Source organism: Desmodus rotundus, chromosome 7, assembly GCF_022682495.2.
Source record: "Desmodus rotundus isolate HL8 chromosome 7, HLdesRot8A.1, whole genome shotgun sequence".
In the NCBI taxonomy this organism is placed as follows: Eukaryota; Metazoa; Chordata; class Mammalia; order Chiroptera; family Phyllostomidae; genus Desmodus; species Desmodus rotundus.
Genome location: NC_071393.1, coordinates 15022680 through 15049412, shown reverse-complemented (window position 1 = coordinate 15049412; position 26733 = coordinate 15022680). Strand labels below are relative to the sequence as shown.

Genomic DNA, 26733 nt, shown 5'->3' with positions numbered 1-26733 from the left:
GTGTGCCCCAGGAAGTGGGGCTGCTGGGTACATGGGAGTGTGCATTTGTATTCTGAGAGCTTGTCAAGCCGCCTTCCCCGGGGGCTGCTCCATTAGATGCCCGCGACAGTGTGTGAGATGCCTGCCTGCCCACAGCCTTACCCGCCCCAAGCAATGGAGCCAATGTTCTGTTGGGCAAAAACTGAGTCTACACAGGTAGAGAGGAGGGATTGGGAAGCTGTGATCCTTCCAAATTTATAAGCAGAACAGTGTATGTTTCCACAGGTCTGTGCATTTTTTTTTAGGGAGGCAGGACTCTAGGTGAGAATAAGGCACAGCCCCTGCTCTCTGGGATTATCTCACTGGCTGGTGGGGGAGCCAGTGAGTGCTGTGGAAGGAAATTGAATGCAAAGTAGGATGAGGGGCTAGGGATGTCGGTCACCATGCCCCATCATACCCAACCTCCCTGCCTTGCTTCTCCCCCAGCCCTGGCTTCTCAATGCAAATCAAAGGTCATTGAATATCATCAGTCTGATCTTCTCCTTCAGTCTCACCCATTTGGAGCATGGGTCCCCCCACCGCAGTGACTCTTTTCCTTGGGGTCAGCACTCATGTGATGCTGAGCTTGGTGAGGGGTCCCGAGGGACCATTCCATTTTGTGGTAAAGGAGGGCAGCAGGGCCTTCTCTCTAGCGTGGGACAAGTGGTCTCAGTGGAGATGCCTGTGGAAGCCTCTGTGGCCAGTGATGGGACTGGGCTCAGGACAACGCTGTTGGCTAAGTGTGGGGACACCGGGGCTCAAGGAAGAACTGGCTTCCTCTTTCCAGTCTCTCCCAAGTAAAATAAATAACACATTGCTTCATTTTCTAGGAAGTTCTGAGCATAATGTAGCAGGTAGCATTTATTGGATTCGTCATTCTGGAACAGTCTTCCTGGACAGCCAGTGGGAGGGGTTCTTTTGCAGATGGGCGAAAGTGCTGGTTAACACCCAGGCAGTGCTAGGGACTGCTAACCTGGACTCCTCTAGGAAAAGCTGGGACCCTGGGAAGGGAGTAGCCTCAGGCTCCCCTTGCTTCACTTCACACCCCTGAGGCTTGTCAGGCTGGAGATGCGGTACATGTCATGTGTTCCCACGTGGTTAGCCTTGGGTAAGGACACGGGACAAACATTCAAGTACAACTCAAGGAGCCATGTGCTGCATGTCAGTCAGAAGTGGCAGGATTCCTCTCCTTTCGTCTTTATGAAGCACAAATGAACTAATGTATTGAGGGAGAAGCCTTCAGGCAGGCACTGTGCTTATAAATATAAAGAGGGGGCCACCTGATTATTTCTTGAAGAATGGTGCCTGCGAGGGCCCCCTCTGCAAGGCCCCCCTCTGCAAGGCAGGAGCCTTCTCCCACAGTTCTCCCAGGCTGACGCTGGAGAGTTGCGGTTTGTAACTTTTTGCTTGGAGTCAGCTTCAGGTAACCCTGAATGTGGGAAGTCTGCCTGGTGAGGCTCTCCTTGTCTGGCTGATGGTGACCAGTGGGGTCAAGGGCACAGACAGTACTCCGGACCGATCCCTTCAGGTCGTCCTGAGAACTGTCTGTCCCTTCCCAGGTTGTAGAACATGTATCACCCAGTAGGGAGCCAGCTTCCCATCTGCTGTTCTGCAGCATCTCTGCCACCACCAGATCTCATCTCCTCTTACCTGACGTCTGCAACGGCCTCCTCACTGTCTTCGTGCCTCCGGGCAGTTCTTTAACCAGAAGGCCGTGTGAACAACGGGGATCTGGTTGTGTAACCGCACTGCTTACAACTCCTTAGTGCTGTGAACCGACGAGACTTAACAGACATATACAGAGCGCTCCACCCGACTGCAGTAGGATACATTCTAACACACAGGGAGCATTCTCCAGGAGAGACTATATGTTAGGTTCCAAAACAAGTCTCAGTAACTTTTAAAAGATTGAAATCGTATAAATTCCACAGCAACGTACTCTTAAACAACAAATGCATCAAAGGTAAAATCACAAGGGAAATTACAAAATAGTTGGAGGCGAATGAAGATGAAAACACTGTACCAAAATGTATGGGATGCAGCAGAGGCAGTACTCAGTGGGAAATTTGTAGCTAAACAAAGATACATTTAAAAAGGAAGAAAATCTCCAATCAGTAACTAAACCTTACGCCTTAAGGAACTAGATAAAGAAGACCAAGTTAAACCCGAAGCCAGCAGAAGGAAGGAAACAATGAATACCAGAGCGCTGGAGACAACATCTACTCCTGCATAGCACGTGGCCACCAGGCAGCCATACTTTTCATCCCACCCAGCATGCCAGGCCCGGGGAGTCTGGGAGCGGTGAGGGCGTGGAGCTATGGGTGGCTGATGGCTGGGGCCTCAAGTGATGTCCTGGGTGGCTAATCCCAGGACATTTCTGCTAGACTGGTGATGGGCAGGGCCCACTCTCACCAGAGAGACCAGAGCTCACAGTGGGACCAAGCAGCTTTTCAAGACAGTTCGTTCTTATTTGTGAATTCACAAGCCCTTTCCTGTGTATTACTGGAGAAGTCCATGTGAGGAAGGGCGTGCGTGGCGTTTTCTGATGTTCTGAAGAGCAGCAATTGGCCCAGATGGTTTGCTATTTGAGTAGCTTCTGAAGTGTGAGGTTTGACTCTGGAACGCTTATCCGGTGTCCACAGCTGCCATCTGGTGGTGGATCCAGGCCCTTCGGAGGGCCTGCTGGGCCTGGCAGGGGAAGCTGGGCAGATCTGGAGGGCAGGGGAGAGCCAAAGAAAGGCTGTAAGTCAAACGTGCATTTTATTTCCAAATTAATGTGCAGTAAATTTTACAATTTTTCGTGCAGTTATATGCATTTTTACACACGTATGGATTCACGGCACACCTCCACAATCAGGACCAGGGCTCGGGGAGGAATTCTTAGACACCATGTCTAAGACATGGAAAGCGTGCTCCGTGAAAAAAACTAGTAAGTTGGACTCCAAAATTGAAAACTTTCGCGCTGCAAAAGTCTGTCAAAAGGATGAAAAGACGAAGTACAGAGAAAATATCAATATTGGCAAGCTACTTGTCTGACAAAGGATTGGTGTAAGAATATACATAGAACTCTCAAAACTTGACAGTCAGAAAAAACCTAATTATAAAGTGTACACAAACAAGAACAGGTATTTCACCGAAGAGAAGACCCAGACGGCGGGTATAGCGCAGTGCAGAGCGAGATCGCTGTGAGATACCGACACACACTTACCGAACAGTTAAAATGTAAAAGTGGCGAGAGCACTGAATGCCAGTGCGGGCCCGTCTGGCATATGTCGCCGTTGGGAACAGCCCGTGTGGGAAACAGTCTGGCAGTTTCTTACAGAACTCAGCATGCACTCACCGTGTGACCCAGCAACCACACCCCTGCACGTCCATCCCAGAGAAATGGAGATGTGCAGTCACCCAGGTTCATAGCGTTGTTTTGAACAGCAGGATATTGGAAACGACGCAGATGCCCTTCGGCGGGTGGGTGGGTGAGCGGCCCCTTCACACAGGTATGTTTGTACAGTGGAGTACTACTCAACGGCAGCAGTGAGCGAGCGATTTGGGTGACTCTCCAAGGAATTATGGTGTGCGAAAGAAGACGTTTTTAAAAAGTTATGTGATTCCATTTATATACCTTTTGGAAAAGGCTAAAACTGTGGAGATGAAGAACAGGTGGCCAGCCGTGAGGGGTGCAGGGAGGGTGCAATACAAACAAAGTGATGGTTTAAGGAAGTGTTTGGGGGGTAAGGGAACCCTGTATCCTGACTGTGGAGGTATGTCCTGAATCTGTACGTGGGTTAAAATGCACATAACTGTACAAAAAAGGGTAAATTTACCGCATATTAATTTGAAAATAAAATGCAATTTTGACCAATAGTCCTTTTGTGGCTCTCCACTGCCCTCCAGATCGGTCCAGCGTCCCCCGTGCTCACTGGCACACTCTCTTGCTGCCAAGCCAGCGTGCGTGCTGCGTGCTGAACCTCTTGCCTGCAAACCCTCTTCCCTAGCACCCAGCCCCCCTTCCCATGCCCTGTTTCCCCTTAGGTTTGCTTAGCCTTCAAGGAGAGACTGTTCTGGAAACCCCCCCTGAGCCAGCCCCCTGCCTGGACCAGATGCTTGCTTTCTGCAACCTGGCTCAGCCCTTCACACACTGGTCACAGAGTGGTTAGTGCAAACATGGCCTTCCCAGAACCTCAGATTCCCCATTTGTCAGTCCGCTGGAGGCTTCTATTATGTAGCTCCCAGGGTCCTTCCAATTCAGAGATTTCTAGGTCAGTCGGAGCCAGCCTTCCTGGGTTCAAAACCATGGCTGCCTGACTGTGTGACCTTGGGCAAGTTGCTTGCTGTCTTTTGTCTCATTCCTCTGTAAAACAGGCCGACTAATAGCACCACCTCTTAGAGATGCGGTGAGGATTAACCTAGATAATGCATAAAAAGGACTTAGCCCGGGGCTTGGGAAGCTCTCAGAAAAAGTTAGCTGTAGTTACTGATAATAGTCACCTTGGCAGCTTAAAAATAACACAGGTTCCCAAGTTGCCCTGCCCTGATAAATCTGAATGAATGAGAGCAGCACTGGGGGCCACCTGCATTTAAGAAAAAATTCTCCCTGGGTATGATCGCCATATTTAGCAAAAATACAGGTCACCCAGTTTAATTTGAACTTCAAATACACAACAAATAATGTATTTGCGTAAATGTGTCCCATGCAGTAGCTGGGGCATACTTGTACTAAAATTTATTTACTGCGTATCTGAAATTCAGATGTAAAGGGTATCCTGCATTTCATATCCCTGCTTTTAACTATATCCCCAGGACGGGGATGGGGCAGCCCTCAACAGCCCGCCCACCTGAAGGCTCTGCTCCTGACTCCGGGTGGGGACCAGAGTTGCACTTCTGTCAGAAAATAGAGAATATCCTTTCACTTGACACAGGGGGGAGCCAGAGGGTGGTTTGTGCACTTTCTTTGCTGCTGGACTGGTGTCCAAGGAAGTACCAGCAGGTTGCCTGGCTCGCAGCAAACCTCCCTGTGCTTCAGAATCATATTCAGATCTTCAGGTTCGTCTCCCCGCGGGGTGCTGGGGGGTTGTAACAATGGAATACAGAGCCGGCCAGCTCTCTGTCTTGGGCCTTACTTCAAGGTCAGGGGGCCAATCCAGCCCCTCAGGGGTTCCCTCTCTCCTGCCCTGCTCCCCCAGACTGCCTGCCCCCCCACCATTGATGTCATAGCCCTATTCTGATATCACAGCCCAGCACTTGGAAGGTTCCCAGGCAGCCCAGATTCTGCCCTTTGAGCAGCCAAGGCTGACCGACGTCTCTGCAGGGAGTGCGGGGGGCTTGGGTGGCTGGGGGCCCTCGGTACTGACCCTAAAGAACATCTGGGCGGCCTGCCATCCTTTTGCTCCAAAATGAAAACCCTCTAAAAGGTAGGACTTGGAAGGCCTTCCTGCTATCCCTGTTGGCTGTGGCCCCCCAAGGTGGAAATAAACTCCCGGGGAGTGTGGAGTTGTTCTGGCTCTGTAGACAGTTCCCGGAAAGCCTGCTGCCTCTGTGCCTTGGGATGCGAGTGGCTGGGGAAATGGCGGTGTCTCCTTGGTCCACTCAACATTCTTCTCTTCCTTTTGAAGGAATGGCTTCCTGAAGTGAGGGCTGTCTTACTTGTTGGGGGGAGTTGCCCCTTAGTGCTTGGAAAATACCTGCAAGTACTGTGCCATGGTGAGTTCTTCCGTGGCCACCTCCTTTGTACTCCCTCTCTAGGGACTGGGCAGGGACACGGGTGTATACTCTCCTCGAGACACAAGGAAAACATAGCCGCATGCAATCTATTAACTCTCAGACCCCACAGTTGCGAGGAGAAGCCCCATCTGCTTAGCTTCTTAGAAGGTACAATGAAGTCTCTTGCGAGCTCATTAAGTTAGTGAAATACTGACTGGCACGGATTAAACAACACAGTAACTTTTCTCTAACTTGGGTGGGCATGAAATCCCCCAGGGTGAGTATGTTAACATTCTCAGGAGAGGATCACCCAGATTTGGATCTGGTGGCCAGGTGGCTCCCAGAAATTCCCATTTTTAATAAGCATTCCATTCGGGGCTCGCGCCAGTCCCCCATGGCTCTCGTTTGGAGAAAAGGTCCGTCCAGTCTCCCTGGATTGCTTGCCATGGCCGGTTCGTTTCTCCCACTTACAGATTCCATGCTTTCCGTGGAATAATGAGGGATTAATTCTGTGCTACTATCCCTTTTCATCTCTGGATCCAGAGACGAAAAGGACTGTGTAGGGTGTTCACCGGGTGCATTCACATGTAAATTCTTGGCCCCTGCTTTCCAGGTGTAGGTGCAGCCATCTTTTCTTCCCAAGAAGAGGTGTTGTGTCTGTATTGGGGGTGCTGTAGCCTCCACTGATCACAGACTATTCACGGTCCTCACCTGACCCTGAGAGGGTAGGAACATGGGTCTGCATTTCGGGTCAATGAAACAGGTAGTGGTAAAGGGTGTTGCCGAGCAAAGGGGCTGGTTTCTGGTGGCCCCGGCCTGGACATTTAATGGTACCCAGAAGGGCAGCTGTTGCTCATGGATGGATGGGTCAGCCACCCAAGATGGGTATTCCCTGCCCACTTTGGCTGTGAATTCCGGCTTTCCCAAGAGTGCCACACAGCCTTCAGAACAAATAAATGCAATCTAAGCCTAGTGTGGAGGGGACGCTGGTTTCTGGTTTGGAGCCCTTTGGATTAGGCAGGGCTCAGTGTCCAGGAGTCCAAGCCTGGGGCCCTTGTGGTCTCAGTTCTTCCCTCATGCTTCTGGTCCAGGTGCCAGGCACGACCCACCCTGGCCCTTGGTTCTTGGCCCTCAGATTGCAGGACAGAGGGGTTGACCTCACCCGAACCCTTCAAAATGTGGATGGTCAGGCTCTCTTCTCCTGGACTCTTCTCTGTGCTCATTCATACCTGGGCCACCACGTGCTTTTACTTTGCAGCTTTAGCAGAACCTCATGTGTAGTTGTTGCTCAGTAAACACGGGTCAGTTGAAAGAGGGTAAAAGGTAAAAGCCTTAGGTAGGACAGTTGGATTCGCAGATGATGCAAAACCCAGGGATGGGATTTTAAAAACCTTTGTTGTTGTTACGGAAAATTTAAGACAAAAACAGAAGTACAACAGAAGCGTCTCAGGAACCTGCACATACCTGTCACCCAGTTATCAACTCAATCTTGTCTCTATGCCTCCTCCTTCTTCCCCATACTGTATCATTTTGAAGCCCATTGCAGACAAGGTGTCATTCCATTTGTCAATATTTAAGGATATATCTTTAAAAGATAAAGTACCCTTTAAAAAAAATTAGCATAACCAAAGTACTGTGAACACATTTAAAAATTTAATACTGCATTGGACTGAGATTTATTTAAAGGATCCAGTACTCTCCCTGGTGTCCTAGAGGGTGCAAGGGGGCTGGAAAAGGGCAGGGAGGGGCTAAGAAACGGGGACACGTGTGCGTCCAGCAGAGGAGGCTGGGATTTATTCAGTCCGAAGTCAGCATTCCTCCGCAGGGAGAGAATCCTTCCCAAAGAAGCAGGCTTGGCATGGAGCAGGAGGTCACTGAAGGATGGGGACTTCTGATGGCGTGGACTTGCCAGGGGGCCCTGCAGGGTCAAGGATGGGACCTGAGTTGGCATCAATTCTCAAGTGTCCACGCTAGCAAAGTCAAGAGCCACCAGAAAAGAACTTGGAAAAGTAATCAAATTTTGTTCTGTAAGAGGTATTGACAATTTGGATTTAGATATGATCCTGTGACCCATGCGGATGGCAGCGGCTTACCCGCGAGGTGCCCATACAAATCAGTGCCAGCTGATAGAGGCTCAGCGTAAATGGGTCACCAGCGGGTTTGAAAGTATGTGCAGGATTCAAGGAGACTGGTTCTCAATTCCCAGAGAAAGTGAGTTGGATTTTCACGATGAGGGGGGCAGGCACTGTTTGTTCTGACCTCACCTCTGCCCACAGGAGCCTCTGTCTGCCTGCTAAGCCCAAGAGCCAGCCCAGAGGTGGCCCCCTTATTTCAGTAGAAAAATAGGCATTCTGAACTTTTTTTATTGGGAGGGGGTCCTTCGTAAGAGGATGAGTAGGATCAGAAGGTCAGAGTCATTTGACAAGAAAAAGTAGACAAAAAGGTCAGTCTATATTTGCCATAGTCTCACCATTAAAGGTGGTTTAAGTATCATTTCCCTGCCAGGGCAAGTATCTTGATTATTAATTGCTTTCTTGGTACCTAAAGGGCATAATAGCACTTTCCTTTGCAATTAGTTACAGATTGGAAAGGGTTAGGCTTTGTTGTCACGTGATGTGTAACCTGCTTGTGGAGCTGCAGGCCTGAGCTCCAGGCTCTGATGCAGGCAAGGCTGTGGCTCACCCACTGTGTCACCGGTTCCCAAGGCAGAGGGTGTTGGGGGACAGGTCGGAATGTGTGACCTAAACCCAAGGCAAGTGGGGCTGGGACATCTCTCAGGGTACCTCCTGCATTTCACACTGCCAGTTAGAGGTTTGATTTGGAGATAAACTTGGGAAGGTCAAGGCTAGGTATTCTGGGCCATGGAAATTGAAGGCTGGCTCTGTTGCATCTTCCCCCGCCCCACCCCACCAGCAGTTGCAGAATCTCACTTGCATGGTGGCTTGAAGGGTTGTGACTAAGTAAAATGGGTGCAATGTTTGGGATGCTGGCTTTGCCAAGTCCTTTTGTGACTTTGGACAAGGCCCTCAATCCCTCCAGCCTCAATTTCTCTGCCCATTGAAGGGAAGAATAGTCTATCACAAGAAGGTTGTGAGGAAAAGTAGCAACAACAATAATAAAGTAAAAGAATACAAAACAACTTTAGGGAAGAGAGAACCGCATGGTGCAGGAGACAAATACCAGGTGTCACTACCACCTGCTGCCCCGGATCTTCAGGTTGAATCCCTAGTCGATGACAGAAAGGTGTGTGACGGTCTCACACGTGTCAGGATGTGTCCTGACTGCACTGGAAACACCTTTATAGACATGGGCCTGATTTCTAATGTCTTTAAGATTATTGTTTTGTCATGGTTTTCTATTCAGGGTCAGTTGGTGGCAGGGAACAAAACCCCGTTCAAATGATCCTAAGTCAAAGTTAGGGGCTGAGCTCAGGGTGCGTCCTGGAGGGACAGGACGTGTCAGCAGTGGCTCCCTCTAGCTTCCCCATTTCCGGCTGTCTCCCGTGGCCCCCTTCGTTTCCCTTCCTTCTGCAGACTGGCTTCTTTGTTCCTCAACAACTTCGTTCTCCCCTGGGCCCGACCTGGCTGTGCCTGGCCTCGTGCTGCTGTCTGTGTCCCAGCTTCACATTCCTGAGTGGGAGGCTCCAGGGCCGCCTGGAGCAGGCACCCAGCCCTGGTCCCATCGGGCGTGGCGAGAGGTGGGCAAGGTCATGCCAGAGGGGCAACCTGAAAGTGTATAATGAGGGAACATGAAATCCTGCTTCCCTTTTGGGTTCTCCTGAGATGCTATCTCTTCTGCAGGCTCTTCCCTGACTACCTCCAGCTTCCATCCAGTGGTTCCCCACTGCCCCCACCAGGAGCAGGAGCAGGAACAGGAAAAAAAAAAAAACCAGGAGGGCTGGCAGCAGCTGTAACCTGTCAAGGCAGCGCCTGCAACCTGGGCACTGCCCTCCGTAGACAGATCATTGTAGTGGGTTCATGTGGGACCAGGAAGGAGACGGCTAGTCGGGATTCTGGTGGGCAGGTTCTGGTTTTAGATGACTGAGTGGTAGGTTTTCCTCTCCTGCCAGCATCCAATTTATATTTTAGAGCCTCTAGAGCCTTCAGATGAGGACTGGGGGTGGGGGGGGTCCTTATGGAGCCATGTTTGAAGAGCATTACTGGGAGTGCGGGAGGCCAGGAGGGACTCCAAGGTGACTCCAGGTAGCTAAGCCAGAGAGATCGAGGTGGGAGCAATGGTGTCCTTAGCAGTGAGCTGTCTAGAGGTGGTTGCCATGTTTAGCCATCCAGCTGCTGCTGTTCCCTCGAAATGCAGTGGGGGATGGGGATGCTTGGCTGTAAGTGACAGTACAGGTGTCTGAGCTCTGCACCTGTGCAAGATCAGCATAGAGTATTCTGTATCTCCCGGTGGAGGGACAGCCCCGGACACCAGCAGCAGGGGCCTGACCATGGGGGAGAGGTGGCTCCTGGGAGAAGGAAGAGTTCCTGTAGGGCTGAGCCCCACTCAGCTGTTCAGCTGTGGTTTGTGGACAAACCGACCAGCTTTGGATTCCTCCTCTCTGCAGCAAGGAGTCTCAGTCCTGGCCCAGCGGACCACAGGGTGGCTGTGAGGCTGGGTGAGCGTGTGCAGGAGAAAGAATTGCCAGGGTCACCACTGGGGTTCCTGTTGTCATTGGCAGGGTGTCCAATAGACTTGGGCTGTCCTCAGCCCACTGTGGTATGATGGCCTTCATGGGGAGCATGGTCGTTGGAGTAAGTGCCAGGTGCCAAGAAGCTAGCTCTGAACCCTGAAAAGATCGCTGTAAAACCTTTACTGAACAGTATTTCAATAATTTCTTTATGCAGATATATACATTAGATGTAGGTATATACTTCATATCTGTGGGAAAATTCCCAATATTCAGTTTTGTAACTGAATCGTTAAACTCAACAATGTGACATCACTTTTTTATAACTTTAGGTTATGGAAACTTTCTAATAAATTACATCCGTGTATATATACACCTACACCTACAGAATCCCATGTTCTTATCACTCACCTTTTAACAATTAACTTATGGCCAATCTTACTTCATCTCAGCTCCATATTCTATCCCCCCCATTATTTTTTTTTTTGTGGTAAATACACATGACATCAGATTCACCATTAGTGGCATTTAGCATTCAGAGTGTTGTGTAACCATGACCTGTCTCTAGTTCCAGAGCATTGTCAGCACCCCCATACCCATGAATCTGCTTTTCCACCTACTATTTTAAAGCAACCACATTTTACATTCTATGTGTTGGTTTATATCTCTAAAAACAAGGACTCTTAAAATTCAGAACCACTGTCACACCTGAAATACCAAATCCTTAATATCATCACCTATTTAGATATCTGATAAAGATGTCGTTTTTAATGGTGTACAATATTCCATCAAACGGCTGCAGCATACTCTAATTAAACATTTTTAAACTATTTAGGTTGTTTGCACTGATTCCCTGTTATCAAAAAAGACACTGGGACCGGATTTCTGTGCTCGCCTTTTTTTTTTTTGCATTGATATGAATATTTCCTAAGGGTAAATTCTTAGAAAAGGGATTACTGGGTCAAGTGTGCACTTCCTATTTTGCTACTCTTGCCAAGGCATCCTCCACAAAGATTGTTTCAGTTCATACTCTCCTTTAGCAGACACGTGTGGCGTGGTTAAGGGAAGGTACTCCGGGAAATTCTTCTCCGTCGCTCCTGTAAATGTGCCACTACTGTTCCCTTTGTACAGAAATGCTTGGTACCCTGGGCTCAGGGTCTCCCAGCGCTATCACAGCTGGAGGCCATGGACTGATAACTGAATGCGGGAGAAAAATGTGGCAGCGCTCCTAGTGACAGCCCTCAGGGCCCTGCAGCGGAGGGAGGGCACACGGCTGTTGGGGAGAGTGATGGCAGCAGCCCGGGAGGGCAGGTAGACAGAAGGCACAATTAGTGGAGCTGGGCTGGTTCACAGACGTGCTCATCTGTCTGGAAGCTGGAGAAGCTGGTGGGAGGAAATCAATACTCTGTCTTTTGGAAGAGAGCGTGGCGAGGGAACCCATGAGAACAACTTTCCTGTGCTGTTCTCTTAAACTGGATTTCCTGTGCTGTTAGAAACATTATAGTGACATTAAAGGGAATTTAAAACAAATGAAAGCATTGCCATGTTCCCAGCCATTGCCATTGCCTCGGGGCCCCGCTCCTGGCATGCAGACCCCCCCACACACCTGAAATTATGTGACTGACTGTGAGCACATTCCCCTTTACTCGGCTTCACGGTGTTGGCATTCCCCGCTCTCTGCAACGCTGGGTGTCACTATTTTATGCTCCGTTCTGTTGATGAGAATCGAACCCCAGTTTTCTAACCCTGCTGTTCTTTGCTTGGACATGCGAGCCGCTCCCCGTGGTGGCCTGTTACAAATGTAACGCCCCCCTGAACATGTCTGTGAGTGTAGCGCCCCTCTCTCCTCTGATACTTCCTGAGGAAAGTCGTGTTGGGTAGGAGGTGTGAACGGTATTAAAGCTCTTGATTCCACTGTGCTCCAGCCCAGTTGTTTTCAAGGAGAGAAGTGCCTCGCGCGAGGGCCGTAAGATCGTACGTAAATCATAAGTAGCACAATATGTGTGTTGTCTAAAAATAATCATTCATATATTGTGGCACGTGATCACACTTGGTTTTTGATGGAGTACATATGCCTAGTGACTGGGACACCTGGTTTGTGGGTTCTTGGAGGACCAGCGCCACCTCTTCTACTCACTCTCTCTGCCCAGTACCCAGAACAGAGTGGCCGTTCCACAGACTTGGGCAAATGCTTCCAAAAGGTGGTCCTGGGCAGCCCTGCCACCTGGCTTGCTCCGATGTCTTCCTGCCTTGGCCTCCCTGTGCCTGCTGGGTGCGCTTACTCCTGTAATTACTGTAGCAGCTGGACAGGAGTGCTTCCTAGTAACCGGGACCCACATCCATCCAGCCCTCCCTGGGAGAGCTCCAGAAAGTTTCCTTTTTAAAAAAGTATCCCCAGTTTCTTTCTAGAATACAATAGAAATAGAGCCAAGGGGACAAAAGAGGGATTCAGTTTTGTGCTTGAGCGATGGGCAGAAGGACTGTGGACCCTTTGCGGGTTGGATCCTCTTTCCCCGGCGAGTGGCTTGTCCTTGCTGCCTGCCCTGGCCACCCACGCAGCCCCGCCCTTTGCTGCTTGTCTCCTCCTCACGTTCCCTCCCAGCGTATCGCCACTCCTCAGGCTCGCCTGAGGCTCTTCAGTATTCCTTTTCTCACCGTTTTTTGGTTTTAGCCCTGTATTTCACTTGTGCCAGCTGATTGCCATTCAGTTCGGAGCAAAAACCCGTATCTATTTGTAGCCTATTGAAAACCAAATGCAGACGCCTGAATTGAATGATCCTTTGGGCGGAGCCGTGGTGAGTGCAAAGGCCGGTTATTGAACAGCTGCGAGGCACCGGTATCAGTGTCTGGCTCCCAGCATCGATGCTGCAGTAAAGATATCGTAGTCTCCATCTGCTTGCAGAATGTGGCAAAGTGACTGTGCGTAGCAGTTCCTGGGGACAGAGTCAGCCACCAGGGAGTGACACCGCTGCTGAAACTCTCATCTGTGAGTTTTACCCGGCCCTACCGTGTGTAACCTGGCACTTGGGAGGTGGTGACAGGGGCCACTGTCATGTACCCTGGCCACTAAGATACCCTTACACTGCTCTCATTTAATAATCCCTTTGGCATCTGTGTGACCAACTTCTGTCCATTCGCCTCATTTCAAACAACCCAACGGTAAATGCAGTGTACTGATTTTATTTTAATATTGACATTGTTTCCTCTATCCCACTAATTCACACGCAGAGGAGTGGAAGTAGCGCTCTACTGAAAAGCAGCCATCTCACTCCCCTCACCTTCCCCTCGCTCAGCAGCCATTCCTACACTGGGTTAGCTCCGTGTCTCCTGCCACACACGGAGTCATTCGTCCTTTGGCGCAGGCCCCAGCGTGAGTTGTGGGTGTGGAGAGGCCAGCGCAGGAGCCTGGAGGCCTCTTGGCCAGGGTGCCTACTGTCCACCTCCCCACCGATAGGCTGCCTGACTCTGCATTTCTTTGCGTAAAATGCTCTGAAGTGGGTTGAACCATTCTGACCTTGGGCTGCTTGGAGGGAAGGAGACCCACTAAAGGACATACCCCATGTCCTTTCCCTGCACCCAGGTGCTGAGGCTGACTGTGAGAGGTGCTGGGTTCGGTGTGGGGCACATTGGGGGCATCTTCTCAGTGAGTTGAGTTGTCCTCTGAGAGGGTGGAAGCATTACCTCTGTTCTTGGAGGAGGACCTCGGAGTCTTGCCCGAGATCATAGTTAGGAAGTGGTAATGCTTCGATCAACACCTGTCTGCTCGACTAGACTGTTGGCACCAAAGAACGCCAAGTGCAAGGCCTGACTCGCAGGAGGTGCCCAGGAAATGTCCAGGGAATGCATGGTGGCACCAAAACCCAGACAGACTTCTGAAGCTTCAAAGCTGTGCCTCGCTGCATCCCCTGGATGAGAACATAGTGAAGGACAGGAACAGGTAGGGCTCCTTTTATTATTTGGTAGGGGACACCCCCAAATAGGCTGGTTTTCTCAGAAGGTGACCTTGGAGATCTCTAGTTCGTAACTTGAAAGAGGTAACACAGCTTCCCCAAAACCCAGGTGCTCTCCGGCTGTCTTGGAATAGCAGCCGTTTCTCTGCATGGCCCCTCAGGGAGAGGGAAAATCGTCCCCATGGCATCAATACAAGTGGCAGTGATGATGGTGTAGGGGGGCGACAGTTTGATCAGCTGCAGTGTCCCCGTCTGCTGAGTGAGAAAGAGGAGGGGGTGACCCCGTCTCCTTTTAGCTACGGTTTCCCCAGTGCCATGTTAATCACTGCGAACTTGCTGCCAAAACACTGAGCGCAGAATCCTCGTGGGTTCTGTTCCCGTGGCCCTGGCCTCTCAGCCGAGTTGCTACCTTTTTTTTCAGGACCTTCAGTCCAAGTACCAGGTGTGCTCTGGGGTGGCAAACACACCAGCCACGGGCTCTGGTGTGATTTAATCTGACAGAGTCAAGAGGAGCATGAAATGATTTTTCTGTGGCTCAGACTTGCAAAGCTCCTGCAATTACACGTCTCTTTTCATGTAAAATTAGATTATCGCTGTGGCTCCCATGTAATGAGTCTTTAATGCCTGGGACCGTGCTAATTAATACGTTGTAAATGTTGACTTTTGATTCAGGCCTTCTTTGGAGTGGACAATTAATTTTAATAGCTTTGGACAAATCTACATGGGATATCACGAAAGGGCATAAAATGGCTAGGCAGTCCCGATTTACGGGTGTGCCTGAACCGTCTGTCGGCCGTCTCAGAAACTATGCCGCAAAGAAAAAGATGAATATGAAATGTTTGCTTCTGGTGTTGAAAGCTGGAAGTGTCAGCTTTTGATTCTTGCTGGAATTTTGATTTTCTCCCGGAAAAGAACTGCACTATTTTTAAGCGTAAATGAAGGCTCTTGGAGGATTTATTGGGCTATCTCTGAGATGCATCCCAGAGGTTGCAGAGAGAGGTTCTAGAGGGAAGCCCAGCCCTGACCAGAGGGAGAGGGCCCAAGCCCGGCAGTTGGGGATGGGCCATGTCTTCTGCTCATTCAGACGCAACGATTTCAGGGCAGTGAAATCAGCCTCCTCTTAAAAACAGGGCCTGGCCCACCTCTCCGGATGGCACATGTCCCTCGCTTTCCAGGAACCAGTAGCCAACACAAGTTAGTGAGATTTCCTCTCCATTTACCCCACCGACGCAGCTCAGATACTTGGCAGAAAGAAACTTACAGAGCACATTAAAATCAGGAAAGAAAAAAAAAAATAGAAGAGTCCTAAGACAACCCAGCGCCCCCTGTGGGGTTCACCGCATACAACAAGCATTTGCTTAGACTCCCAAGTCTGCTGGTGGACCCTTGGGGGAGAGACATGGTTTAATTGGAGGCGGTTTGGATGCAGCCTTTCCAGAAGGCAGCAGAAATGACCAGAATGTGGACAGCCTTCAGGTCTAGCCCCGAGAGCACAAGGGAGGGTGATACTTCCTCTAAAACCGTGATCTGCCCTCGAGATTCTTTCTCTGTAACAGTTTTGCCACCTCCTCCAGTGGAGCTCTGTTTCCGTTTTAGGTGCAGCTCAATTTTAGTTCCTGCCGTGTTATTTGGGGATAAGACCAGTGTGAATCTCAGTGACAGCACCTCTCTGTACACGTGACAATGGCTGTCATCAGAAAGAAGCAGGATGGCAGGGAGGGGGTGACTCTGTCTCCACGCCAGAAGGTGACTGAGCTGAGAAGGAGGACGAGAGCCCCTGGGCTTGGCAGATGTGTGGTTTTGTTGCAGTGGCCCATTGTGTGTGGTTCCTTGGAGGCCGTGGTGGGCTGGATGACACACGGGACTTAGTCTATGTCCTCTTAAGTTTTCCCCTCGGCATCAGGCATTCCCGAGTTCAGGAAATTCTTTGAATATGTAGCCCCACGAAAATGCATGGCACCGCTGTTGACCCCCTTTTTAGGGAGACAGAGGGAGAGAGGTTTCACCACTTGAAACCGCATTACCCCTGTGTAGCAATTTTGTTTGCTTGTCTAGTTTCCACGCACACGTGGTCCATGACAGGAAAGGGGACAAAGCCAGCGGCTCTGTGTTAGTCTTCCGAATTTGAGGACATCTCAGTGTGGGTGTTGTTGGATTTGGGGGGTGGGTGTGTGTGTGTTCCAGACATTTTCTGCCGCTGCTTGCTCCCAGAAAGTGTCTGCCCAGAGCTTTCAGGCAACAGTTTGGCGAGACTCTAAGCAAAATGCGAAAAGCAACCCCAAAGAGATGTAATACATTGTATTTGAGAGACAGAGAAAGGGAGGGAGAGGGAAAGAGAGAGAGATTAGGGGACACTTCTAGGTTAAAATTGTTTTGTTGTAGACGTAACTGGCTGAGAATCCACTGGCAAATGTGGTTAAGGGTCATTTCGAGACTGATAAGTTCTTGGATCAACAGTTTAAAATCAGTTAAGGGATGTTTCTTCCATTATCTCCATGCTGGCCTCATTGTGTCGCGTGGCTGCCCTGAAGCCGAGGGGAATGGGATCTGTGTAATTAGTTTTTAAGTTCCATTACTTGGAAGGACTTTGACAGTCAAGGCCAAGGCAGTTCCTGTTTCAAACACTGCCCTTTTCCAGGTTGCAAGTGCTTGTATCTACTGTTGCACATATGATCAGTCTTGTCTCGTTACCATATTTATGTCACAGGCTTCTGAAGTACATCGTCAGCGTTCGTTACTTGTACTTTATGGATAGAGAAAAACAAACTGTGGAGTGGCAGGTGGCCTCAGCTGCTACGGAGCAGCGAGACTGGAGGGCCATAGTCGCCTTCCAGGGCTGGGGACAGGCCAGCAGGGGTCTCAAGAGCCTTTGCAGTAAATAGTTTGATTGAGAACCCAGCTTGCCTCCAACTGTGTCCCCAGATCAACAGGTAAATAGATAATATCACTAAAATATAGCAATAGAGTCAGAGGGCTCATCGTTAAATAATCCATAGTGTTTATCAAAACAGCAAAAAACGACGTATTCGGGAACAACAAGCAGACTCTTCAATCCCCATGGTTTGCATGATAAGAAACAGTTTATGAATGCAAATATTTTTTTCATAGACCATCTACAGTACTGTTTACCGAAGAAACTGAGGGTATAAGCCTTCCTGCAAATGCTTCCTGCAGGTATCTGTTTGCAAGCCCATGAGTAAAAAGTTTGCACTTATATTTCTTAATGAACAGTCCCTTTTGGAAGTTTAATTAGTCATTGTGTCTGTGCATGAATCATTCATAATCTGGGTTTGCCACCAGCACATGGCAGTTTAAGTCAGATGAATAAAAACAATATTTTCTTAAAGATTTTATTTACTTTTAGAGAGAGGGAAAGGGAAGGAGAAAGAGAGGGAGAGAAACACTAATGTGTGGTTGCCTCTCACATGCCCCCCCACTGGGGACCCTGCCTGCAACCCAGGCATGTGCCCGGACTGGGAGTCGAACTGACAACCCTTTGGTTTGCAGGCCTGCTCTCAGTCCACTGAGTCACACCAGCCAGGGCTAGAAAGAATATTTTTAAGCAAAATGTAAAATATTCTTTGGCCAATCATCATTGGTTGACAACATGTTTTAAAGAGATACAAGTTAATCAGCAGCTGTTTGGGGTTGTCTTCTTTTGGGGCAAAAACAATCAATGTGAAACACAGAAGCCTCAGGCATTTTCCATACCAGTGTTCTGAGGGCCTCCGCCTGCCATCCCAAGGCCAACTTGGGAGGGTGTGGCCTGGGGCTGGGGGGAGAGAGAGAAAAAGAGAGAATGAGAATATGAATTAGATAAAATTCCAAAGGAGGTTTGAAATTATGCTATTTTTGGTAGTACCTGTGCTGGATTTGCTCATTCAGGAACTATTGTGTGCCCCTCAATAGTACTATGAACACTTTCCTGAGAACTAACCAGCACCCCCCCAAAAAAATAAAAAAACAGAACACAAGGACTCTTGTAGACTTTCTGGAGAGGAAGGCTGCCTGGGCGCGGAGCATGTAGGTGGCAGTGTAGATGGTTAGAATGGTTTTCTGTTGCATGGTACTGGCAGGGGGTGTTCTGGGGCTCAGGGAAATGGAGGTGGAGGCAGAGGACAAGGCGCGGAGCCATCCCCCAGGATGGTAAGCGTCTACACCAGCACCACGGCAGCAGGCCCAGCACTGCAGCACCAGGGAGAACTTCTGAGTGAAGGGCTCTGCAGTTCCTGTAGACGGACAGAGAAGCTGGTTTCTGGGCGAGGGACAGTGGAGCAGAGGCTCAGAGTTGACAAGGGACAGTCAAGGTCATGAGGCAAAGACTTGAATATCATAGCAGGAGAGCAGAGCTGTCAGTAGGGGGTCTGGGAGATGGGGTAGAGAGGGTTAGGCTTGGCCATTGAACTTGGTCAGAAGCAGGGTGATGGCACTTAGGAGGCACCTACAGGCAGTACCAGGTGTCTTAGGAAGAGTCATGTGGCCATCCAGGCCCTCAGTAGGGTCGGAAGGCAAGAGTTGGCTGAGGGAGCGCTTGCAGAACCTGGGCTTGGCTGGTTGTGAGGGAGGAGGAGGGGACACGCTTGTGTTTTCAGGGCATAACAGAGGTGGCAAAGCACAGCTGGGCTGGGAGGGCATGGGGCAGATTTGGCTGGGATTTGATAGCAGCACTGGGGGTAAAGGTGGCATTCCAGGCATGTTGCGGGTAGTTTACTGGTTGTGAGCCGCAATGGCAGTCCTCGTCTGCCCACCAACGTGGGAGTATGCAGAGGGAGGAGGAGGAGGACCTGGGGCAGAAGTGTCATCCTGCCTCTGTGGATGAAAGTCAGGGGAGTGTATTCCAGTTTTTAGGCTTTTCCAGATCTAGAAAATAACTGAATAAGTGAACTGAAATTTAAAATCTTGCCCTGTGGTTTGGATCATTTCTGTTAGTTACAAATTCTGAATCTTTTGGGGTTTCCAGTATAAATGTGGGCATATCATGTCAGAAATTCTGACAGTTCAACACAAAGCTAGCGAGGTGCGTGTGTGTGTGTCGAAGTGAGCTTCACTGGGCTCCTGGAAGGTGAGGATGCAGGCAGCTGGTGATCGCTGAATGTGCCGTAAGTTAGACAATTAAAGGAGTTAAATGGAAGGAATCCTTTGTCATCAAATCCTCAAGAAATTCCATCCCAAATGAGGAAATGCACAAAGACAGACTTGAGACCCTCCTTTAAGTGTCAGCATGTCCACTTGGCAAATGTTGGGTGTTTGGAAGGGGGTTGGGCACCCCATTCTCACATCTGATGCCTGGGTCCATTGCAGCAGGAAACCCACCTACCTGGTGCTCCTGGCACCTGATTTGTTTCTTGTCTTTGGGTTTTGATGGTATGCTACTTTAAAAGAAAAAGTTCTTGGAAGTAATTTTCAAAGGAGAAGATGTTAAAAGACTGTAGAGGTAGTGGTTTTGTTTATTTATTTATTTTTTTGTTACCACATACAGATCGCAATTCTTCTTACTTGATATAAAACTGAAGGGGCCCCTGCCCGCCCCACCTCCCACCACCTGCCACATATCCTGAGTGGTGAATGCCCACCCCTGTTCCCTCTGTGCCCTTCATGGATGTTTCAGCTCTGTGCTCTTTGTGTAGTAGCCATGGCCCATGCGTGTTTGAGCAGAGTCCCTCATGCCTGCTTGGGCAGCAGTTACAGTATTAACCTCAATTTGAGTCATTCCATTTGGTCTTTCCCCTTCAACGTGGGGACTCAGCTAAATGGTAAAAGTGAAGATGTCTTTGAATTAATGAGGCATAAAAGTTGTGGTTACTTTAAAATGAACTAGGGAGGAGTTGCTAATTCAGTCTGGTGAAGAGAAAGGTCTCCTCATCTTGGACCCCAGAAAGGCCTGAGGGAGGCCATGAGGTGGGCAGGGCCTGGGGCGACTGTCCAGTCTGTGGATTCCCCTCTGGAATCAGAGGGTGCCCCGCCCCACCCCTTTGGCCCTAGAGGAGAATCTGAGGCTCACTGCAGGCATAGGTGAGGGTGACCTAGGTCCTATTTCTGGTCTGCGGCAGAGGCAAAGTCAGAGCCAGAACCCCACCTCAGTCTGGGACTCTCCTGGTTGGAAGCGAGGAGCAGGGGGAGGGATTTGAACATAAATGAAAAATGTGGAAGTGGTTCTGCATTTCCATCTGTTGGTTCACTGATACTCTGACACCAAGGATGTGGGGGAGGGAACTGAATTCCAGGTGGAGATGGGACCTCAAAGGACCTCCCTCCCCTACCTCCTGAGACAAGCTCTAATTGGTTAACTCCTTGCAACCCCAGGGCATAAGACAGTGGAGAGGTGAGGGATTGGGCCAAGGGCTACCCAAGGGCCACTCCCCGACTAGGCAGGCCCAGGAGAAGGGCCAACCTTCTTTGGCCTCGATTGGGCCGTGATAGCACTGTTCCTTAGTGCTGGGTCCGGTTTCGAGCCATGCTTGCGTATTTTAAGAGGTTGAGCTATAGTGCACCAGTGTCCCGCCACGGAGAGCTCGTCTTTGTCTTGCCAGCTGGGCGGGAGGAGAGCGCTGACCCTGCTCCTCGAGACGGGGCTGTGTCTGGTCCTCCAGGGACTGGCAGGTGGCCTCTTGCAGCACCCTGTTCTCTTGGAGCACATCCCTGGGGGACAGAGGCAGCTTCCTTGGGCGGGTGGGAAGGAGGCTGGAGGAATGAGGACGCAGCGTGCAGCGCCCCTGCCTCGCTCAGGCTGACGGACCGACTGGCGGAGCAGGGCTCGCAGGTCTTCTCGGCTTGGCTGCGCTCCGAGAGCGCGGGCTGGCCGCTGTCCGCGGTGCTGAAGGGGCGCCCGGGAAGGGGAGGCGGGCCCGGGTCTGTGGGGCAGCACACACCCAATCCGAGGACCGCCCTCCTCCTGGGCTTGGCGCGGCGGTGGCAGCCGGCACTGCACCGAGATGGACTGAGAGCACAGCGACGGGAAGGCGGCGGCAGCGGCAGCTGCGAGAGTCCCCGCAGCCTCGGGGCCGGACCCACTTCCACACCCGGGAGCCCCTCTCTGGGGTGAGTTGGGGCAGGCGGAGCAGGGGTGGGGCTGATGGATCCTGGAGCATGGGATCTCTTGGGCTTTTAAATTTTCCTTCCCCGTTGTAAATTTCTTCCAGCCCTCATCTTGAGCATCTCATAGGACTGAGGCTCAGCCCTCTGACTTGGTACTTCCCCAGTCCTGGGATAGGGAGCAGGCCCCTCTGCCCTCACAAGCCAGGGGACAAAGGGTTTAGCGAGAAGTCTAAGGACAGTCACAAGGTGTACCCTCCTCCCATCCTAGGTACGGCCCACTGCATGGCACTGGAAAAGGCTCTTTGCCCTGGCTGGTGTCCCAGGGGAAATATCTTACCTTCTCTGTGCAAGGGGCTGGCCCCAGGGAACCTAACCACTGGAATTCGGCCCAGGGAGAGGCCAGCCATCTTTTAGCAGGGAAGGCAGGCTTGAGCCTTTGCGGGGACTGCAAGCCAGAGGTAAAGCCTTTTCCCCACCTTTCTCCCGTCTCCTTAGGCACCTGGGCTGCCGTGGCCAGGGAGGGCTTTAGGAGTGAGGGTCACTTCACTGCACCTGGCTGTTATGAGTGAGCTGGACTCAGGCAGAGGAGCTCTGGAGTGGAGACTGGGCAGGCACTCCCTGCTTGTGTGTGTGTGTGTGTGTGTGTGTGTGTGTTTTCCCAGCACGCAAAGGGGATTTTAAACTCCGGTAGCACCCGTCACAGGAAAAGCCCTTCTCCAGCCAGCTTGTGCCTCTGAGTAAGCAGTTTGGGGTCACACTGGGCAGCTACCCAGCCAGAGAAATCTTGGGCTTCCTCGGTCCTAAAGCTGCCCCCCTCCTGCCTTGAGCCATCTGCTGAAAGGGGAAATGTGTTTAAACTTGATGGGTCACCTCTGCCTTCGATCCCACCAGAATTCAGTTCCCATCTCCATCACCTGGCAAGGTCAGACAGCTAGACCTCTTGACTCCTAGAACCTGATGGGCAGACTGTTGGGGGGGCTCTCCTACCTTGACAAAGGGCTTTTGATGTGTTGGGATGTGTGGGGGTGGAAGGAAAGGGGGTGGAGGTGGAGGGACCATCCTCCAGAGCTCCGGAGAGGTCTAGTTGTGCTAGTTCCAAGCTGTGTGAGGCGCCTGTTCTAACCTAATGTGTACAAATGAAGCTTCTGAATTATTATTCAGGCTCATGCTGGAGGACTGGGTGTGTGTTTTGTTCTGTCTGTGTAGCCTAAGCTGTGTGCATCAGATATGACTCCGGTGGGCAGTTTCCTTAAATCATGGGATGTCTGACAGTGCCGATGAAATGAGAGAGAGGGCAAAGATGTGGGAGAAGATGTGCCAGTTTTAGGGTCAGCGTGAGCCGCATGATGCTGCAGTGCTGGGGGAAATGCATGCCAAGAATGTGCTAGAATTACTTGCGTAAAGCAGACCACTTGGTAGCCAGGTACCATTTGTCTCTGGCCAGTGTTCTGTAGAGATGAAAGGTCACAAGGGGAAAGTATAAGAACTGCACATCTGACATATACTCAGTTTACATTAGTCTTGACCACTTGTTTTCGTGGTCGAGAAAAGCGTTTTTGTTTTGGGTGGGTAGTTTTTTGTTTTGTTTTGTTTTGTTTTAACCTATCACGTAAACACTTTGTATTTCGGCCAGATGAATAAATCTCTTTAGAGAGTAGTTGTCTGGAAGGATGTCTGACTCATAGCTATACTTTGACATCCTTGCTGACTCGCTCCATAAAAACGGGAAGTCCAAAACGTGTACTGGAAGCCCAGCTAAGCGGCAGGCCGTTGCTTTCGTTTTGGGAAAACAAAGTACTTGAGCTTTGCATGTTGTTTGTTGTGAAAATATGCTTATAGCCCAAAAGTTTGCTGTAATTAGATCAAGTTGGGGTATATATATGTATTCTACACCTGTAATGAAATCAGCCCACCTGTTTTTATTCATGGTCTGGCCAACTTGAAACCTCCTCAATAATTAAGGTGGGCTCAAGTTCTCCTGTGTAACTGAGGAAGGTCACATTCGAGGCTGGCTGGGCGACCTGCAGTCGTAGATCCAGCTCGCAGTCTCGGTGCAGAAGCGCTGTGCTTGGTTGTATCAGGTGCAAGCCTGCATCTGTGCGCACACATAAAATATGCACGAAAAATCCGAACAAAACCTTTCTGCCTGGGTTTCTCAAGGCCAAGGCAGAAATTAAAGATAGGGTGATGAAATGGTTAGCAGTAGAACAAATTTCGTTCTAATGAAAGCAGTTGATCTTGGGACCCTGGTAGAATGGTGTTAGGGATGGTGGCAACAGCTGTTTTTCTGTAAAGGAGTAAAAAGAGGCTCAGCCTTGGCGATTGAAAGACCTGGGTTCCGATTCCCACTTTACCTCTGAGTAACTCTGCCATGATTTAGTCTCTCTGAGCCTCAGTTTTATCATTTGTAAAATAGAGGAAGTAAGAGCTGCCTGGTATGTAAGCCAAGGACAGGATTGTAGTTGCCCAGTATTATTCTTAATATCTCTTGCCACAGTCCGCCACCACTGGTGATTAGAGGAATGTGAGCATGTTGAGACAAAATCCTCACACACTGGTGTCTATACTCAAACCGTGAGGGCCATCAAAAGACTCGGTGGTTTGCCTTGGGGTAGCCTGGTCCTGCTATGATGGTGTGCCCACGGTGGGGACTGTCCTCGGGTCTGCTCTCATCCAGGGGCTTTGGCTGGCCAGCCGTGGAGCTTGGGCTAAACACCAGTGGACTGTTCCCTTCAGGAGAAATGGAGCCTCCAAGGCCAGGAGGAGTCTCTTTTAGAGAAATCCCTTCAAGAAAGGGGAGGTTGTTGCAGGGAGAGGCTGCCATGGTGCCCCCTGAGGTTCTCCCCGATATTGGGTTTTCCGCCAACCATGTGTGTCGTCTTCTGTCCCACCTGATCATGGTGATAGCAGGTAACACTGGCTGAGAGATTACTCTGGGACAGGCTTTCCTGTAGTCATTCCATCCTCATAGCAACTGGGAGATAAGAACCGTTACCACCCCTAATAAAACTGATGAGGAAACTGAGGCTCAGGGAGGCTAGTTCACAGGTGTCCAAGGTCTGACTGCAGCACCTGCCCCTCCAGGCTGAGGAGAGGGCCTTGCAGATGAGCCAGCGGGTCACCCTGATCTCCAGGCTCAACAGTCCGATGCTCTGTCTTCACACTGAGGTGACAGCACCCTCCCTTCCTGGCCAGTCAGAGCATCCCATCCTCACCCAGGGATGGAGCTTGTGATCAGGCCACAGGGACAGCAGCCACAGCTGGAAGCAGACCTAGAAGGTGGAAGGGTCCTTGGAAATTAATGAGACCGACTTCTCAGGATGTGAAGAGCCTGCGGCCCAGAAAGGGAATGACTGCTCCGTGGTGGGTGGAGGGGGGGGTGTCTTTATTTTATCCCCAGGGCAAGAGGCCCTCCTAGTGGACTGTTCCAGCAGCACCTCTCTGGGCAGCCTGAGGGGTTGCTGGTGGTTCTGACAGAAAGGGCTTTCTAAATCCAGGGACCTCTGTGGGTCCCAGAGATGCCCCCACGGTGTGCAGCTCCCTCTGGCCCTGGCTCCTCTGCCCAGGAAGCGGTTCCATCTGGCCTCTGCTGGCACCAGGTTGCATTTGCAGACTGCACTGATTTCATTTCCCCGGTGAGGAGGTAGTTTAAAGGTTATTCAGTTGAGTTTCTAGTTCCCTTGGCTTGAGACCTTTCTCCAAAAATGCCTGCTGCTAACCGCCTGGAAACAAGGCATTGATATAAAAAGGCATGCTTGTTGCCCATAAACCTGAATTACTTATGAAGTGTGTAGATCTCTTATAGCTACTTTGCACAGATGCCCCACCTCAATGGTTATTTAATGAGCATACCTGTGAGCTTGCTCTCTTAATTGAAGGGCATTTCATGAGGCTAACCCAGCTGCCATTTTTGCAGGCACACTACTCTCCCCGAGCTACTGTTTGGATCACTGGCCCCCCTCCTCTTCTGTCTCCTGCCCCTACAAGCTTCAACTCCTTCCTCTCCTACCCCCTGAGGCCATGCTCTCTGTTTCCCTACCACATTTTCTCTGGATGCTGTCCTTTCCCCCAGGCCTTGCTGCCACAACCCTGATTAAATTCCTTATTATCGCTGACTTTTTGCAATATCCTTTGACCTAGCTGTCTCCCAGCAAGGCAGGCATTGGGTGGGCTCCTGTTAGACTCGCCTTGGATGCCTTGGGCAGGTTCATCTTTCAGGAACACTGGCTCTGCGTGCTCGTCACTGCTCTCCTGACAAGCCTGCCCTGGCCCCCTGCCGTCTCCAGCATGAGGACAGATGCCTCGCCCTGACTGCAACGCCTTCCTGCAGGCTGACCCAGCTCCCTGCATTGCAAAGCACAGAGCCAAGGCCTCTCCTGCAGCCTGGCTCTCCCTCCTCTCCCACGCGGTGCTCTTCCTTCTGCCTGGACATGTCCCTTCCCTCTCCCACCTCCTCCAGACCCAGCTGCAGAGCTGCCTCCTCCAAGCTACCTCCCTCCTCTGCACCCCACCCCTGTCCAGACCCAGAGCACACTAGCTCAGTCATTCATTCCCAGGGATCAGCTGAGCCTTGCTGCAAGTCAGGTTCAGTGCTGGGTACCAGTAATGCCAAAGTATGCGTTGTCACTTGTATTGTGTCCCCCCCCAAAGATATGTTGAAGTTATATCCCCCAGTACCTGCGAGTGTGACTTCACTTGGAAATAGGGTCTTCGCACGTGTAATCAAGTTGAGGTCATGGGGGTGGTCCCTAATTCAATAGGATGGTATCCTTATTGAGAAGAGGGAGATTTGGACGCAGACACACACCCAGGGGAAAGGTCAAGTGAACACACAGGAAGGTAGAGGCAGAGATTAGAGTTATGCTGCCGTAAGCAAAAAATGCCTGAGGCCAACAGAAGCTGGAAGAGGCTGTGGGGCTCCCTAAAGCCTTAGAGGGGGTTGTGGCCCTACCAGCACCTTGATTGTGGACTTCAGCCTCCAGAATCGTGAGAAAATGAATTTCTGTTGTTTGAAGCCACTCAGCGTGTGGCAGACCGAGGAAACTAATACAAGTGAGGAGGTCCCAGCCTTCGGGGTGACCATTTGCAGGGAGACAGACTCCTTACGAGTCAGTGTAATGAGTGTCACGGGAGATACGCAAGGGTGTGATGAGAACCCTGAGGAAGGACCCTCCTCCAAGTAGCCATGCATCCCCTCCCTCTCTGGGTGGCAATTGTCAAGCAAGGCCACCTTAGGGAGGGGAGGCCCACAGCCCAGTGCCCAGAGATGACAGGAGCCAGCAAGGGAAAAAAAGGCAGGTGTCCCAGGCCAGATGAGCAAAGGCATGGGGTAGAGGAGCAGCAGGTGGAGCTCAGGAGTAGGGAGTGAGTGATTGCTGAGGCCCTCAGGCTTAGGCTCTTAGGGGC

General features: G+C 50.7%; 1 protein-coding gene across 2 annotated transcripts in view; it reads left to right on the top strand.

Annotated features, from left to right (window-relative positions):
- Positions 1-26733, top strand: part of OSBP2 (oxysterol binding protein 2) — a 117167-nt gene that overhangs the window by 26495 nt on the left and 63939 nt on the right. The window lies entirely within an intron of this gene.